The sequence below is a fragment of the Dreissena polymorpha genome, chromosome 11 (genome assembly GCF_020536995.1).
Source record: "Dreissena polymorpha isolate Duluth1 chromosome 11, UMN_Dpol_1.0, whole genome shotgun sequence".
Lineage (NCBI taxonomy): Eukaryota > Metazoa > Mollusca > Bivalvia > Myida > Dreissenidae > Dreissena > Dreissena polymorpha.
Window position 1 is genome coordinate 41,663,183 of NC_068365.1, and position 18,864 is coordinate 41,682,046.

General features: G+C 34.2%; 1 protein-coding gene and 1 long non-coding RNA gene across 3 annotated transcripts in view; one reads left to right on the forward strand and one right to left on the reverse strand.

Annotated features, from left to right (window-relative positions):
- Positions 1–4,029: 4,029 nt before the first annotated feature.
- Positions 4,030–7,366, reverse strand: LOC127850580 (uncharacterized). The gene is made up of 2 exons (XR_008035365.1): positions 7,319–7,366; positions 4,030–5,660 (listed from the first exon to the last, which is right to left on the reverse strand). It is a non-coding gene; the product is annotated as an uncharacterized LOC127850580 (long non-coding RNA).
- A 6,037-nt stretch (positions 7,367–13,403) lies between these two features.
- LOC127850563 (mitochondrial glutamate carrier 1-like) overlaps positions 13,404–18,864 on the forward strand; it is a 31,612-nt gene continuing 26,151 nt past the window's right edge. For both annotated transcript variants that reach the window (XM_052383686.1, XM_052383687.1), the window contains exon 1: positions 13,404–13,565. The gene's annotated coding sequence lies outside the window, so the exon portion shown is untranslated. The remainder of the gene's footprint in view (positions 13,566–18,864) is intronic.

Here is an 18,864-nt window from a genome sequence, read left to right on the forward strand (position 1 = left end):
TATCCGCCAGGGTTTCTTAAAAAAAGTTCGCATTGGTGGGAAAATTCGACTTTACATACAACGTGTTGATGAAAAAATGATATGACATGATGCTGTACAAAGATGTCGAGATATGACATGTGTGAAGTTCATTTATAAACTTAAAAGCTCACTATTACAGCTGATTTATGCCCACTCTAACGCATTGAAGATCATTTTCATTGAACTTTGAGGTTTTATAATGATATCCGCTCTGAAGCTAAGTTAATTTCCAGCTAATTTGTATCTTTTTTTATTGTTTGAAAATCATTGTTAATGTAAAGCAATTGATTCATACAAGTAAAAATATACGTCCGGTAGGCAAACTAAACATTTATAATAATATTTTGTGCCTATAGTTCCAATTATGGGCGATAGACTTTCATAAATGTGAACTAAAATTGGATCTATTATACATGACTTCAAGTTGACAGCTTTGCAAACATCTCCGACAATGCACGCGTGTAAATGTGTGTTTCTTTTCGTTCTTTTTTGTAGTGATATATGCAAAATATAAACATTTATTTGCAAAACCCAATCCACGCCTCCTTCTTATGTGTATTTGCATAGATAATACGCATTTTTCAATTAAGCATATTCCACCAGAACCGTTTTCATTCGAGTTTTGTGTTGTGTTGAGTCTTCTTTCGGTTACTAACTTGTCGTCTATGACTACAATTGTATGGGTAGATGGAGTAACCCCTTATAATAATAATAACTTTATTTCACAAAGAATTCACATTAAGAAATAATTTCTTTTTTACAATGTGGTCTTCAGTAACAAAACACAAGTATATATTTTGAACATGCATACGAACATACAAGGGAAAAAAGAAAATGAACTATACAGTTAAATGTTATAATAACTTCCTTATCAATTCCGACGACGTCGACGACGACGAAGACAACGACGACGATGATAATGATTACGATGATGATTATGATAATACAAAATATGCAAAATGTGATACAAAAATCAATCTTTCAAAAATTAATCTTTCAAATAAATCACATCAGACACATCACAACAAAGTATTAACATAGAAAAATTAACAAATGAGCATACATATATATCAATGATTTGTTTGTAGGTAGTCTTTAAATTTTATTTTGAATGTAGTATTCGAAGACACTTGTCGGATGCTTATTGGAATTGAATTCCATATGGTTCGTGACCGAAACGAAAACGCTCGTTTTCCATAATTTGTTTTAAACGGAATAGATGATATATCAGTGTGTGTGATGGATCTAAGAGCGTACACATTGTTATTTGAGATATGTATAACATTATTGAAATAAGAGGGCATTGCGCCTATTACAAACTTATGAACAATAGATCCAGTTAGGAAAGTACATCTGTTATTGAATATCAACCAACCAAGTTCTTTGAATAAGGGAGCTGAAGGAGTTGAATATGGTTTATTCAGTATTATTTTAGCAGCTCGTTTTTGTATCGAATGTATTTTACGTAAGTGTGACTGTGTTGCTGAACACCATAATGCGCAACAATAATCCATAGTCGTTAATATATATGAGTTGTAAAATAGTTTTTTTGTTTCATAGTTAATAAAATAGTTAATTCGTTTTAATAAGGCCAGTTTAAAGTTAAGTTTACGACATACACTGTTTATGTGAGATTGCCATGTAAGATGCTCATCAATCGTAACTCCTAGTAAATTAAATTTTTTGGTTTGTTCAAGGAGAATGCCATTAATATTAAGTCTAAGCTTGTCAGTAGAACAACGAGCTTTTGATAAAAGCATACATTTAGTTTTGTTTGGATGAATTGACATATTATTAAAGGAACACCATGTTGCTATTCTGTCCAAATCGTTCTGCAAATTTAATTGTATATTATGAATGTTATAATCCGATACGTGTAATGTTGAATCGTCTGCGTAAAGATCAATTGTTGAATTTTTAACGAAGGATGGGATGTCATTAATGTAAATACGAAATAAAATTGGCCCAAGTATAGAGCCTTGTGGTACACCGGTTTTGATATATTGACACGACGATTGTCTGGAACCTATTTTAATACACTGTCTTCTATTAGAAAGATAAGATTTCATTAAAGCAAGAGCATTGTCAGAAAAATGGTACATGCTGAGTTTTTCAAGTAAAATGTCATGATCTACTAAATCGAAAGCTTTCCGGAGATCCAGGAAAATTGACCCAACCATGCGACCAGAATCAATATACTGTAACCAAGAATCTACAAGGCGAATCAAGGATGTTTGACAGGAATGATTTTGGCGGAAACCAGATTGGTAACTGTGGAGTTGTTCATGCTTGTCAAGATATGATTTACGTTGATTTGTAATGTGTCTCTCAAATATCTTCGAAATTGTTGGGAGAATAGAAATTGGTCTATAATTGTTAAGATCACTTTTATCTGCACCTTTATGTATTGGCAAAACATATGCATCTTTAAGCTGGTCAGGAAAAATTCCAGCATTTATACAATTATTAATAATAGAAGTAATCGGACATACAATGGTATCCCCACAATATTTGAGAATTTTAGCGCCAATATTGTCTATTCCGGCAGCTTTGGATATTTTGAGAGAGTCTATTATTTTCCGAACGTCAAATATCGTAATTTGAGGAATGTCAAATACATTCATTCCTATTTTTTTTGTTTAAAAATGTTTTAAAAGTTTGATAAATGTGTGGGTCATATTTTCTTTTCGAAACTATATGGGAAATGTTGATGAAATGATTGTTAAATTCTTCTAAGATATCATCAACATGTTCAATATCTTTATTATTTATCCTGGAAGAGTTAGTGAAGTTTGTGGTTTTGTTAAAGCATTAAGAGTATTCCATATATGCTGAACTGATGCAATTTCCTTCACCGATTGGTTATAAAACTGCTTCTTATTTTTTCTTATTAAGAATGTTACACGATTTCGCTGTTTCTTGTATTCATCTTTTTATGATGCTTTTTTAACCAATCGCGAACTTTGATTTCTTGTCTAATTTCCGCTGTAAACCAACTGGGCAGACGATCAGATTTTATTATTTTTGTTTTTAATGGTGCGTGAACGTTTAGCGCTTCATTAATTTTATTTAGTAAATAACTAAGTGAAGTATTTGGATCTGCTATTGTTTCAGTATGTTCTACATTTGACATTAATTAATAATTTTGAAAGTTTGATTTATTGAAATTTTTTAATTGCCTATATTCCTTTGTTAAATGCGTGTTTTTAGATAGTTTATAACGTGTCTTTCGGGTGAAACACACTGGAAAGTGGTCACTTATACTATAGGACGATACAAACATTTCCATGATTCGATCCGGACGATTAGTATACAAATGATCAATTATAGTGTTTGATGTGTAGGTTGCCTGACCATTTGTTGGAGTCCATTTGCTATTACAAAAGAAGACCATTTATTATTATTGAACACATCTTTGTCAGAAAGACAATTTATGTTAAAATCTCCTAATATATAAAATTCTTTATCAATTAAGTTATAAGCATTTTTAAAATTAGATTCATATGTCGATATCCATTCAATTGTAGAATCCGGTGGTCTGTATACAAAGTTTATTAAGAATGATTTTGTTTGAGAAAACATTATTTCAATCCAAACTGATTCTAGAGAATTTACGTTCAAGTCCAATCTATGTTGGAAAGGTATGTTATCTTTAATATAAATTAATATGCCTCCACCCTTTCGAATGTTTCTGTCGCAGCGAATAATATTATAATTTGGAATTTGTATATCACTATCTAATATTTTAGCATTCAAAAATGTTTCAATATGTCCTAATATGTGAATATCCGAATTATAAAGTACATATTTCATTTCATTAATCTTTGGTAATATGTGTTGAATGTTTAAACAAACAACATGTAATCCACTATTAGTGAAATTAAAATCCAAAGTTGACTCTGTAATAATACTACAATTTTCATTAGAAAAACCATTCTCTTTTTCAATGGTAGTGCTACTTTTTAATAGCGTATTTTTATCATTAATAGTTGATACTAAGTAAACAGCTTCATTTGATACAATCGTATTTTAAATGATAGTGTCAGAATCACATTTGCATACACAGTTATTACATTCTATACATAAGTTATTTAAAACGTCAAATTTATTATAATTAACAGTACCGCTCTCAGGATTTGAAATGTGTTATGGCCTGATGCGAATGTCCTATGCAGCCCGTTGTTCAGCTGGGACCGTGCTCTGACGGCGATATCGTCCGTATCTCATAGACTCGGACCACAAGTTGCTATGGTAACTGTCCGATCGACGCCATTTCCGGTAGCAGTCATTTGTGTCGTGATTATTCAAGCCACACAAATTGCAATATGCTTTTGGCAGCATTCGTCCCTAAGAGAGTCAAACCGTCGTTGATCAGTTGCTATGCTGTTTCCGGCAACTTGTCGCGTGATTGGTATTTCACGATGGATCGCCGCAATTAGAACACTTGTTCCAGACCTATTCAATGAATACCATCCCGAAAATAGAAATTCCTGGCAGTAGTTCCATTTTCGAACACAAACGATTGATGACAGTCGATAATTTGCGTCTTAAATTCATCACTTTACTGCTTTAAAAGATCATTCAATGGAACGACATCAGCGTCAGCTCGCGGACAGACAGTACATATGAAGATATGACACGATGATGATTTATTTTGAATGTCCTGCAGTAGAGCTTTGGCATCGTTGTACAACGTCTTTTGGGAGGAACCGGAAGCGGCATCATTACCGCCTGCATACACCACTATTTTTTCGTACTGAGTATAATTCAGTTTATTTAGTTGCGACTGAATCCCGTTAAGAGTGTTTCCAGGACAAGTGCGTATATCAACGTTGCGTTTTAACCCGAGCTTTTTGATTCCTTTCAAAATCGATGATGAGAGTTCTCCGTGGTTCAATGCTAGCAGGGGATGGAAATGTGCTTGCTGAAAGATCTGCACGAAGACTTGTTTCTCTGTTTATATTGGATGGTAATTGGTTTGTAGCTTGTGACAGTACTGAATGATGATTTTCTTTCTTGTGATCTGTAATAGCAGACAACTGAGTTTTGATAGAGTCGGTAAACGATTGCCATCTTTTGAGAAGTTCTTCATTTAGTACACTCATTTGGGTTTTAACTGACTCTGATTCTTCAGCAACGTCCTGCATTTTTGAGGAAATATCATTACAGCAAAGACTATGGTGTTTTTTGAGGCCGCAAGTGATGTCTTTAAGTTCTTCCATTTGAGCCGACGTTTTCTTTACGTGTTCTTTTAATTCATATTTAAGTTCGAGTATTTGTTCAGAAACAGATTTCATAAAGTCAGTCAAAATACCCTTGATATCTGATTCCTGGCTCTGGATAGAATGACGAATTTGCTTCTCTTTGCGAACAACTTGTTTAGTCTCATTCAATTGGCGCAACTCATTGTCATGGACATCAGACTCATGGTGGTCACTCGAGGGTTTTGCCGTCTTGTTATTTACCTTCATATGTTTGAGTCCGATAACCGAATAATCCGGTAGCACTATCAAGTTCCAGCTGCTTGTAACGTAGTGTGTCGTTTTTGTGACATTTGTTAATGTAATGTGTTTGACATTTTCTTTCAATGATATCAACTTCTTGGGACAGTAAAATCAAGTGAAGGCAAACATGTTGACCTGAAACAAAAAAAAAAGAGATATAGGTTATGATTTAACAGTGTATAATTTGCAAATATGAGAGTACGGAATACCGTGAGGGGCCATTGTGGTTACACATTCAAATCAAGAGGGCGACAATTCGGCAATGCGATATTACGATGACGACAGTAAAACAATACGATGACGACAATGCGAAAGCACGATGCCGACAGTGCGACAATACGATGGCGACAATGCGACAACGCCATAGTACGATGGCGAAAATTCGAGTGTACGAGGTTATACTTTGCTGAAATCTGGCTGAATATATTCCTTCAAGGCTTGGGGCTTCATCAGATGAAAAATGCGTGTTATCTATGCAAATACACATAAGAAGGAGGCGTGGATTTGGTATTGAAAATAAATGTTTATTTTTTTGCATATATCATTACCAAAAAGAACGAAAAGAAACAAACATTTACACGCGTGCATTGTCGGAGATGTTTGCAAAGCTGTCAACTTGAAGTCATGTATAATAGATCCAAATTTAGTTCACATTTATGAAAGTCTACCGCCCTTAATTGGGGCTCGATTGGTCATTGTCGGCTCGGGTACTACTTGCATGTACCCCAGGTACCTTTAAGTATACTTACATGTTACCCTGGTACGGTAATATACTTAAACGTACCCGGTCGATATTAGACTGTACCTGAGTTGTATTCCCGCCTAAAATCCGATGTCGTAAAACGCGCTAACGATTACCGTAAAACGATATTGTTTATCTTAAACAAACTTCTCTGTTAAAAAACTGCTTCAACATGCTTTTTGAGTATGAGTTTCGATAATATAGCGGCTATTTATCAAAAAATTTGACATAAATGTGAACATAATTAGTTAAAAAAAACAGCCGACAACGACCGATTTAGCGTTCAAATTCCCGGGTACGTTTTAGTATATTTTTTAATACCGTACCCGGGGTACATGTAAGTATAGTTAAGAGTACCCGAGGTACGTGTTAGTAGTACCCGAGCCGACAATGACCAATCGAGCTTAATTGGGACTATAGGCACAACATATTATTATAAATGTTTAGATTGCCTACCGGACGTATATTTTTACCTGTATGAATCAATTGCTTTACATTTACAATGATTTTCAAACAATAAAAAAAGATACAAATAAGCTGGAAATTAATTTAGCTTCAGAACGGATATGATTATAAAACCTCAAAGTTCAATGAAAGTGATCTACAATGCGTCAGAGTGGGCATAAATCAGCTGTAATAGTGAGCTTTTAAGTTTATAAATGAACTTTACACATGTCATAGCTCGACATCTTTGTACAGCACCATGTCATATAATTTTTTCGTCAACATGTTGAATGTAAAGTCGATTTTTTTCACCAATACGAACTTTTTTAAGAAACCCTGGCGGATATGTTACTCGGGGACATTGGTTAATATAATTGTCGGTGAAAAAACTTTTTCACTGGCATACCTTTTCAGAAATTTGTAAATAAAGTGCAAAATATGGGACAAATCCCTGCATCGTCGACTTTAAATGGCCATATTTCAATAAATCCTGAATATTAATAACCAGGATTTTTCTAACATACATGGTAATACCTCATTTGTATGCACCAAAATATATTTAATTTCAAAAATGCCTTTAAACAGTTATAGAACTGGATTTACATACCCTACCGAAATTCTTTAAAATATATCGGCTACATCTCCTAGCATGTCCAATTTCTAACAGCATGTCGGGTTTCCGGGGGTGTTATAGTCATCCTTTCCGAAAACGAATCCTCGACCATGCAGCTAACCCGCGACGAAAAAAGTTGGAAATTGAAAATATACTACGGAACAATAATGGAAAATCGATCAAAGCTTAATAAATTTTAACACTGACTCAATTATATACTTTTATTCATTAAGCTTTGATCGATTTTCCTTAATTGTTCCGTAGTATATTTTGCATCGGCATTAGACTAAACACTTTAATAATTATGCATAAAAGTTCGGCTTGTACACGGTAAGGATGTCGTCTTGAGTTTGAGAAAGTCTTCGGTATTTAATTATGTGTTAGTTATGTAACCGATCGATGGTTGTTGAATATGAAAGAATGAATTTAAATCCATACGCATGTATCCAAAGAGATCGAATTAAACCAGCTGCAAGTTGACAAACAAAATTTCAATAAATTTCTTGACAATCATTCAAATAAACATCTTATGATTGCATAAAGATGAACCATACTCCCACTTTTATGTCATACGTTACTTCGATAAGAGATGCCCTTCAAATGGAGTTCATGTGGTAGAAAATGATTTTTTTTATTTTGATGAATTACTTCAAGCTGTTATTGTACTTAAATTAGTTATGGTTATTAGTTATGGTATTAATACAAGAGTACCGCATAACGGGTACCACGCTCAGCTGCGGGTGCAGTTTTGGATAAATGAAAGCTTGTCAGATTATTTTTTTAGAGGCCACAGTGACCTTGACCTTTGACCTAGTGATCCCAAAATGGGTGTGGCATGTAGAACTAATCAAGGTGCAGCTACATATGAAATTTCAAAGTTGTAGGTTGAAGCACTTTGATTTCAGAGCCAATGTCCAAAACCTTAACAAAGTGTTTAGGTTTAAGCAAGACGCGGACGGCAAACGGCGGACGACGAGCTGGCTATGACAAAACCTCGGGTTTTCTCCGAAAACAGCCGAGCTAAAAATCAATAGATTTAAACAATGAATAAAGCATGCAAATATACAAATAGTATCACACAATTGTAAAGCAACTATGTTGAAATTATCAATTCCTTATCGCCGGCCTTTAATTAAAAGAACATACAAGGTTTTTGATATTAAGTGTTATGTTTAAAGGTTTGTCATACTTATCAACATAGAAAGTGACAAAACACAACTTACGCCTCTCCATGTGGGTAAAACATTGGTTACTGAGTGTTCCGATTCAAACGCTTTTTGAAGTAAAAACTATTAAAGCAACATAAACCTTTTACTTATAGCTTAAATTTTGCGTTAACATAACATTACATAGACAGGTGTCGATTGTTATAGTTTGGTAACATGGCGTCTTTAAGCAAAGCATATTATCAGATAAGACGTCACATCCCGTCACGATCTTCCAAAGATGGAACATTAGACCTTATCTTTATTAACGTTGATGATTTGAAGGACGTCATTATCAATACCTTTTTCAATTGTGATCCCAATAAAATTGGGTCAATATATGTTTACATGTCATATACTTGTTTCAAAATATGCATGTTTGATTCAAAATAAATTGTTGGCGTGGGTCAGTTTTAACGTGTTTTTCGTTTAAGGCACACACAAAAAACACAAAGCGTGTATTGTTTGATGGTGAGCATTTTTTATTTACAACCATTATTTTATGTTGAATTGTGGTAAATATAAAATAAACATATGCGTGTGTTGTATTATGGCAATTAGTTTTTTTAATTATGGTTAGTTATAAATAAAAAAGCTGTAAGGTGTATTTTTCTATCAACCTTAAACAATGTCAATATTGCATGCGTACATTTGTAGATTCAAAATAAATTTGATTACATCAATGGTACCTTTATTACCGTGTGTAATGCATGTTACTTGTAGATGTACCCAAGTTAACTAAAGTTATTCATATTTAAAACAAACATATATTTTAGGATAGATATATCTCGTCGTATCAGCATGTGTTGAATTCAACCGTTCTCTTCAAGAACGACACGAACTGGAGTTTGCATACATACAGCAGTTATTAGTACAAATGTCTTTATTTAAAAATGGTTCATGTCGTTTGAATACAATTAACTGCTAATAAAATTTGTTTAGCAAATATTGGCAATATTATTCACACACTACCAAATTACATGTAGATGCTTTGAATTTTTTTTTATCTTGAATTATGTTGATATCGTTCTAATTAGGATGTAGCAATTATTTTCGATACAATAATTAAAAGTTTAAACGAGTAAAAGTTCAAGTAGGGAATCAAATACGCATTTAAGGCAAACTAAAATGTGCACATCAGCAATGAAACCTAGGTATAAGACACGTTTAGCGACAATGTAATTAAGGTCAGACGAATGCGAAAAATTATCAGCTTACAATTTGTCACATGCAGTTGACCAATTTTATTAAAGTGCATATCATTTACACATGAAATGTCGCCAGGAAGGGTCTCTTCTCGGGTAAGCGTACAGCAGACGCCGATGACGCGCAATCGCCGTTCAACAAGAAAGCTAAAAACGATGACGTCATTACTGCAACTCCTTCGACGTATAACATCATTACCGCCCTTTCCTCAATCCTGTAAACACAGCGACCTCAATTCAATCAGCGCAGACACGATGGCGACAGCGTTGAATGGAGTCTACAGTGACCGTCTACATCAGGTGACCATCGTGGACTCTCGCTATCCGTACGAGTTTGAATGGGGTCACATCCGCGGATCAATCAACATGCACATGAGGGACGCTGTAAATAGTCTCCCGGAAACACCTGGGAAATGTCACGTGCTCATCTCCCATTGTGATTCCTCGTCCGCGCGTGGGCCAAGAATGTACCGGAACCTGCGCAGTCAGGATCGAGCCTTAAATCAGGATCAATACTCGAAACTGAACTTCCCGGGAGTAAACCTCCTTCAATGCGATTATAAAACCTTCTATGAATCCCACGGTGACCTATTTGATCCCCATATCTACACTCCCATGTTGCACATAGATCAATGCGCGGACCTAGTACGTCACTTCCGGTTCAAGTCCAAAACGTGGACCGCCGAAACTGAGAAAGTTAGTAGCAGGCGACATCGCAGTCGGATTTTTCCATCCGGTTTAAACTTTTAATAATGTTCAATTATTAATACGGGTGTCATTATTTTAACAAGTGCAATATGTGTTGCTTTATTTTGTTTTTGTGTTATTTAATTCATACAATAAATATAGCGATTTAATACAATGCACAATTTTGATTCAGTTTTATGGGTTTATTATCACAATTGCAATCACAATTAAAATCATCTATGTGAATTACTTACTGAACATGAATTTTTTATTAGCCAGCCGCTTCCGTGCAGTGATAGTTTTGAATATTTCGTCGTAACTTCGAAAGAATAACCATTTGCAATTACTGAGAGAATATGTATCTCGACAGATAATGCAAATATTTTTAATTTGTGTTATTGCTTAAACATACGGTTACTGAATGGTTCGAGGTTGGCACTTCTCGTATAGGACAGACTCATACGCCGTGTCAGCTGGATTCCCACCCGTATTGCTTGTGTCGACGATTTTAAATGGTAAATGACCACGAACAAACATGTCTTATCTCAAAGGTTGTTTGTATGATGTATCCGGGTATCAGAACAGAACAGAAATTTTATTACGACTTGTACATAGTACATCGTCAGTCAAAACCATGTAATAATAAACATATCGAACGGTCATGTGAAAAGAAAGATATGTAATGTTCGAACGCTTACTTTCACACATGGGGGCCCCACATAATGCAGACACAGGCGCAGAACACACACTCTGTCTCACATGCTGATCGGATTAGTACGTATAATTATCATACCACAGCCATCGCTTCTGAAACTAGTGCCAAATGTGGTAGATCGAAACGTAAAAAAACAACAAAGTTTGAACACTGACTGTCCACACGTATGATAGCTGTTTGATATATGATTGTCGATTTAAACTGCCTACTGTGGTAAATGGTAATTAATATACCAAGTCTGTGGAATGACTAGCTTACCAGACCCCCAACTCGCACGTAGGGTTACATAACAGTGGTAAACAGGGCATGCACGTGCAACCACTTGCAAGGTATCAACGCACACGTGGAGTAGCTCACAACCCTGTGTTAGGTATGGTTGAATCTTAGTACAGTAGACTCACAATACGTATTTGTCTGACCAATATGCAATGTATCATCCAAGTTAGTTGTATATTCAGTTTGACATAATTATTGTTTTAAATCATTAAACATTACGTTTGCAATATGTGAACCCCAATGCTACTATTTACATTGCTTTTTAATGTTATTATTCGCAAAAGTTTGCACTACCTATGCCATACATTCTATAGTCTACTATTTAAAGGGATCTTTTCACGCTTTGGTAAATTGACAAAATTGTAAAAAGTTGTTTCAGATTCGCAAATTTTCGTTTTAGTTATGATATTTGTGAGGAAACAGTAATACTGAACATTTACCATGGTCTAATATAGCCATTATATGCATCTTTTGACGATTTTAAAACCTAAAAATTATAAAGCGTTGCAACGCGAAACGATTGAATAATTTGGAGAGTTCTGTTTTTGTCGTTAAATTTTGTGAAACTACGAAGATTGCTTATATAAGGTATAAAATACTTCAAGTATATGTACTTGGCGGAATAGCTCAGTAGGCTAAAGCGTTTTTACTTCAGGACTCTGGCAGGACTCCAGGGGTCACTGGTTCGAAACCTGGTCCGGGCAATGTTCTTTTCCTTTTTTTAATTTTATTCTTGATTTTTTACTGGAGCTTTTACGATCCAATGTTTACATTTATCGATATAAAGCATTTAATGAATAAGTTAAAAAATGCCAAAATCTGTGAAAAGGCCCCTTTAAGGTAGCGCACCTCTAATGATTTCCCGCGATTTCTTCGAAGGTTGAAGAGCCTACTATTAGGTGCCATAGCCTAGTGGTTAAGGCGATAGACTAGAAATATTTTGGGATATTCCCGCGCAGGTTCGAATCCTGCCGACGACGTATACTTTTTTGCGACGCGTTTTATTTATTTTCTTACGTAATTTGATTTAATTTGGCATATAAGCTATATTTATTGTTAAATATGTTGCAATATTTATGCACATTCTTCAATTATTAAAATTAAAACAACGTTATGGCGAAATTGGGTGATTTACTGTTGAAAATACGAACCATGCATGTTGCATTTTTATTTTTATTTCAAAAAGTAAACGGTAAATCTGTCTAGTTCTTGGTATTTTTGCTGTATATAGTGTTTCTATAAAAACTAAGTTTAACATATGACTTAAATGATACTATTTTGAATTTTATGACACTTTGTTTTTAACCGACCCAATTTTTACTTGGCTGAAATCACTTACATTTCATGGCGCTCTTCAATAGATAAAAATTTGTAAAAAATAAATGTCTGTAAAAGAATACTTATTTCATCTTGTTTAAACTTTAAACACCTTTACAGCATCTGTACACACCAACTGCATGCCCATATTTGGAAATTTGAATGAATTATGGAACTTTTATATACCCCAGGGGTGAAAATAAACTGGACAAAAGCCGAGCGTGGGGGTGGTTTTGAAAAAATCGGTATATTTTTTTAAAAAGCATGGAAAGCCTACCTACAAATTTGCATGTAGTTCAGTGAAATGATGCTGATTAAGAAAATAATGAATTAGATTATGTTTGGATATGTGCCCATTAGAGGTGCGCTACCTTAAGAAAAAAGAAGAAACGCTCCGACTGATAGATAAAACCTATTAATAATCAATTAACCTTGTATTGTATTAAAACTACTGGCATTAATACTTAGTTTACAGCGGATTGCATTGTATATTGAATATAAAATGCACAGGTTTTGGCAACATACTAGGACTAGATATATCTGATGTATCTTCTGGTCTGCCGACAACCGATATTAATCCAACTTAATCCAGTTTTATTTTCACAAATGAGTATACTCCCTTGACCGAAATATCTTGCTTTATATTCTAAGGGAAGTAACTATAGCTAAAAAAGTGTAAGCTTCGAGCTATAGTGCACTGCCACTGCACATAACTTACTGATGTTATAGGTTTATTTCAAGGTCGTTCAACGAAGACATTTGTGAATATTTATTTATTGTCTGGCAATTTACAAGTGTAAGTAATATATCGCTGATCAACCTGGATTAACTGACAAGTGAGTATTTTGGAATCAGCTGCTCAAGATGATGTTTTTCCGATAAACTTGCATTTCGGATATACTCATACATGATACAGTCAATTTACCATTCACGAATCAGTGGAGTTATTAAGATGTATCGATGAAAAACATGTGTTGAAACTTGTATTGCACTAGTTTCATGTAAGACATTTGCTTACTCTTTCAGAAAGTATTTTAGTTTTGTGGTTTCAACGGCAGACAATATCTAGCTATGTTAAGTACGTTTCCCTCATTCATGCATTAACGAATAACGGATTATTTGTAGGCATAACAGATCACTTGATCAAACTATTCAGGGATCATCTCAAACCCTAATGGAATTGTCAAAACATGACAACTATTGTTTATAGTCAACAAGTTATATTGCCAGTTTGTATTTTATCAAGTGCCAATGGATGAATACATTATTTTCTGTTATTTTTATGTAATAATGTTCCTACTGTTAAATTACACATTTAGTTCTGGCTACCATAACTTTAAATGTTGCTTTTTATGATTTTTGACAGGCGCGACTTTATACAGGTATGTCAATACTTAATAAACTGTACGCTGAAGTTTCTTTAGCTATTACACATTGTGTGCCATAACAAAAAAAAAGTGAATCTTTTGTTAATAAGCATCACATGATACAAAAACATTCATCATATACAATTAAATAAATTATTACAAATTGAAACATGTTTTGCATGTTACGATGACAATTAAGACGCATTGAATGACTCGGTTTAACTGACAGTTTCCAAAATATATTTTTAAATACATAAAAATGCTGCACAGTAACTTATAAGGGGCTTTATTTATACATGCAAATGTGCATCTTTTTTACAGTAACTAAATGTCTGCATGGTATTGCCATTCGCCCCTTTTCATGAGCAATAGACCATTGATTGAAACTTTGACAAAGATTTCTGTTCATAATGGCATAAATATCACAACCAGAGTCCAATATTCTGTTGAAGCAGTTTTAGCAGTTTTATGTACATCAATCATACATTTTTTAAATATAATTGCTATACAATGGTGTAACAATTACATTTCTACATCAATTTCATGCCAAAATATATTTTATATATGCACCATTGTACTTAATAGTGATATAGCAATTTATTTAATTATCAATAGCTCAAATTCTTGTAACTTGATTTCGGCTAAATAGTATACTTTTATTATATTTATGACTAAATGTATGCCTTTTACTTATTTATATTTTACGATTTCCTATACAGCCTTTGAATTATTAAATATACTGTTGTATGAACATTTAATCATAACTTTATTTGATTATTAAAATTCAACTAATTTAGTTTTACTTTATTATGATAACATTGTTTGTTCTTGAATCTTAAACATGTTTACACCGTCAAAAATAGTGCAAGCTAAATGGACTCTCATGGAAGAACTTAAGATTTTGAGTGGCACACTGTGGGGGCTAGTTGCCTTTGATATCTTAATTGATAATAATAAACAGGCATTTACCAACACTTATTTTGAAAAGCATTGAGATTACCGGTATCATAATTTGCACTAAATGACAGCAAAATTAATAATTGTTCTCTAAATGATACAAAAAAAATTGTGCATACATTAAGCAGACCTTTGTGCAGGAATGGTAACTTAAAACTTTCAAGTAAAACCATTACCAATATCAAGTATAGTAAGAGTGGGTGGGTTTAAATCCGATTTAATGTAAATGTCATCTCCGGTCTTCACCTCTACTTTATGTACTGACCTACATCAAGTATACTTGCCAAATTGACCCAAATAAAGCAAATGTTACAGTTCACTGACTTCTTGTTTTCATCTACCAGGGTCCGGTTTAATGAGAGCGACCATGGTCGGGCGACTATGGTTGTACCAGCGAATAATCGTCGTGCAACGATAGCCGTGTTTAATGGAGAGCGACGGTCGTCAATCGACCGCGCGTTGTTCGACATATTGTCGAGCGACCGCAGTCTACCCATCACACCACGACTGCTCGTCGCTTGACGCTTTGTCGGCATTGAAAACCCGTGCAAAATGAACGCGGATAGTTTCGAGTTTAATCATGGTGGCCTCCATGCGACTTGTTCATCGAATGTGAAGACATTTTCGAAGAGAGCGAGTTTTTAGAGATAGGTATAATCCATTAGACATGAACAATGATGATGAACTTTTCCGTCGATTTCGCTTACCAAGGAGAGAGCTATAGGAGCTCATAGACACCTTTGCTGTAGATCTAGAATACGTTTCCGAAATTTATACAATATTGTATCATCAATATGCGTATTTCCCATCCAATACACGAATGTCTCGAGCATGGGAAAGTAATGCATATCAGTAGTTTAGAAGAAATGCACTTAATTGATTTACCTTAATAACAATGGGATAAATATGTTTTATGATGCTAAACGTCGCGTCATTTATTTTTCTCCCGGCTTATAAAGAGTAGTATTAATACAAGAGAGGAGTGCAAACTGTTCACTGAAAGTTAAAGGTTAGTCCCACAGGAAGGCAATGCGCAAATAATCCCGGGTTTATGTGCACCAATATCATTCAATAAACTGCTCATTAAGGGCAACTTTCTTTGGAACTTATCTTGGCCTATAATTCGCAAATTGTACACGTACGTTGGGATGAATTCAGTTGAAGGCACTGATTTTACATTCAACGTGTCCCGTTGACGCATTACTCTACATATGGTCCGTGCTCTGTAAAATGGGGGTTTAATCCATGTGCGTAAAGTAGCGTCCACTATTAGCCTGTGTAGTCCGCACAGGCTAATCAGGGACGACACTGTGTGCCTAAAATAGACTTTTGTTAAGGAGGCAGTTTCTTTAAACGAACAATATCATAAAATCGGAAAATATCGTCCCTAATTAGCCTGTGCGGACTGCCTAGGCTAATCTGGGACGACACTTTACGCACATGCATTTAACCCACTTTTGACAGAGTACGGCTCATATATATGCTGAACTATATGGAATGACAACATACATGTATATTGATAGCATTCTTTTAAAATTGTAAAAATACACCATGGTATAAAAACGGCAATACTTATACCATACGCACAAATGATTTATACATGCAGTAAAGTGTAAAGTAAAATGGTGTTGATACTTAGTTACATGTGCACAACTTTAATGTTACTCCAACAATAGCTTCATCACTTTGTGTTTATATATAAGAAACAGTACCAATTTAATTTTGTAATAACAATATTGAATGAGTCATATAACCGACATCAATATTAATAATGAATAATGGCTTTTAGAAGAAAGAATTTGTGGTTACAACGAATGAAGGGAAAAACAAAAACAGATATCAACAAATAAAGGATAAGTATTTTCCCTCATGAATCATTACGTCATTTTTGTAGGTTGAGAAATAAAATGATATATTGATAAAGACATCAATAATAAAATTAAATCACAAAAATAATGCTAAAAAACACTCAGATCAGTTTCGAGCCATCAATAACCAGACTAATATCTTAAATACAGACAAGATAAGTGTAAGTAAACTTTTTTGTAATACTGACAGATGCTTCAAATATTCATTTGATTAATCTCCTTGTACCGACAGTACGAATTTATGACGTTTTTTTTTTCAGATCAGATGTGAAATATATTCTGTATAAAAATACCGTTTACTTTAGATAAAACAGCATGGTATCAATAAAGCAAATCTCAGATATGTTGACAGTATTATAAAATATGCAGGAACGAACTCCCCGAAATACAATTTTCTCAGCACCATGTACCTAGATTTATTTAGAAGAGTCCCATACATATTATTCGAGTATGTGTATCAAGTTGAAGTGAAATTTACAATGGAATATGAATAATTAACAAAACGATCATTGCCCAAATAAAGTGTCATAAGTTTAATCCTATAAAATAGAAATATCAACCTTATTTAGATAGATTCTCATTTATATGAACTTTGCAGACGATAATGCAATGTATCAAACCTTTAAGTGCAATAATTATTGGGCAGATTTAGAAGCCAGATATAAAAGAACATTTTAACAAAAATGTCTCAGCAGTATGTCCATAATCATTAGTGAATTCCAGAGCTGATTGCAAACCCGCTATTTGGTTTTAAAGACTTCCGTAGACATCCAGACTCCACAATGCAGTTTTTTCACGCGTTTTCCTCGATCTACGAGCATTATTCATTCGATCCTTCCTTCCGTCCGATTTGTCGAGCGCACTAATTCATATTGGTATATGGTGAATATTCATATAAATGTACGGTCTTTAGTACCAACATCTTGAAACTGCGTTGGCAAGTATGTTTGAGGTTCTGAAATTCTGACACGCAAAAGGACATTGTCCAGAGACGCGTGAACCATAGTAGTAGATTTTAATTCATTGCGTCAGATTTTGTATTTGAACTTTGAACACTTAATGAATATTATTACAAACACACCTTTGACGAAGAATCCGCAAGCGAATTCTGTTTAAACAAATAATATCATATTATTTTAACAAATTTAAGATTTACTTTTCGTGATATGAGTTTTCGCACACAAAAAATGTTGATGGCGGAAGTGATAATTTTCTAAAAAAAGGGACTACAACGACCGCAGTCGACTGACCACACATTCATGCGACCACAGTCGCGGCAAATTTCTCTGTGAACTCGACAATTTGTCAGTTGGCGGCCGACAACCGTCGGTCGACCGCATAGTCGCGCGACTACAGTCGTGTTTTTTAGTTTTTTATTAAACCGGACCCAGGTGTTATTACAGTCATCTCACTCATCTGGTTGCTAATACACATGTGTGATGTACCACAGTATCAATGCAAATAAGATGAATTCTGATCAAATTCATTGTCCGAAATGTTTAAGTCATTAATAATAATAATAAAGATGTGGTTGTCCGGAAGTGAAATTAGAGTAAAATTAGAGTAGAATTCATTTATTTCCTTTTTTTTTTATGGTTGCTTACGTAAAGAGGATTTCCAAGAATTTGAAATGTCCATAAAGGTAATAATGGTAGATCTATACCCAATCTTGAACATGTAACTGATAAGCTATTATGTAGATTTTTTTTCAAACCAAATATGTTTCTCAAACTAAACAACAATCATTTAGTGGCTTTGCATATTTACCATTTGGCAATCAGTTACATTTGAATTCATCTGTTCGATACATATATATCAGAGTTGTTTTTTCGTTTAAATTCTGGGCCTGTAAAAGGACCTATTCCCAATGGCAAAAAGTATGTATTTTTCCCAAATATAAGCTAAAAATTCCCAAATTAAGGTTTACAACAAACAAACAAAAG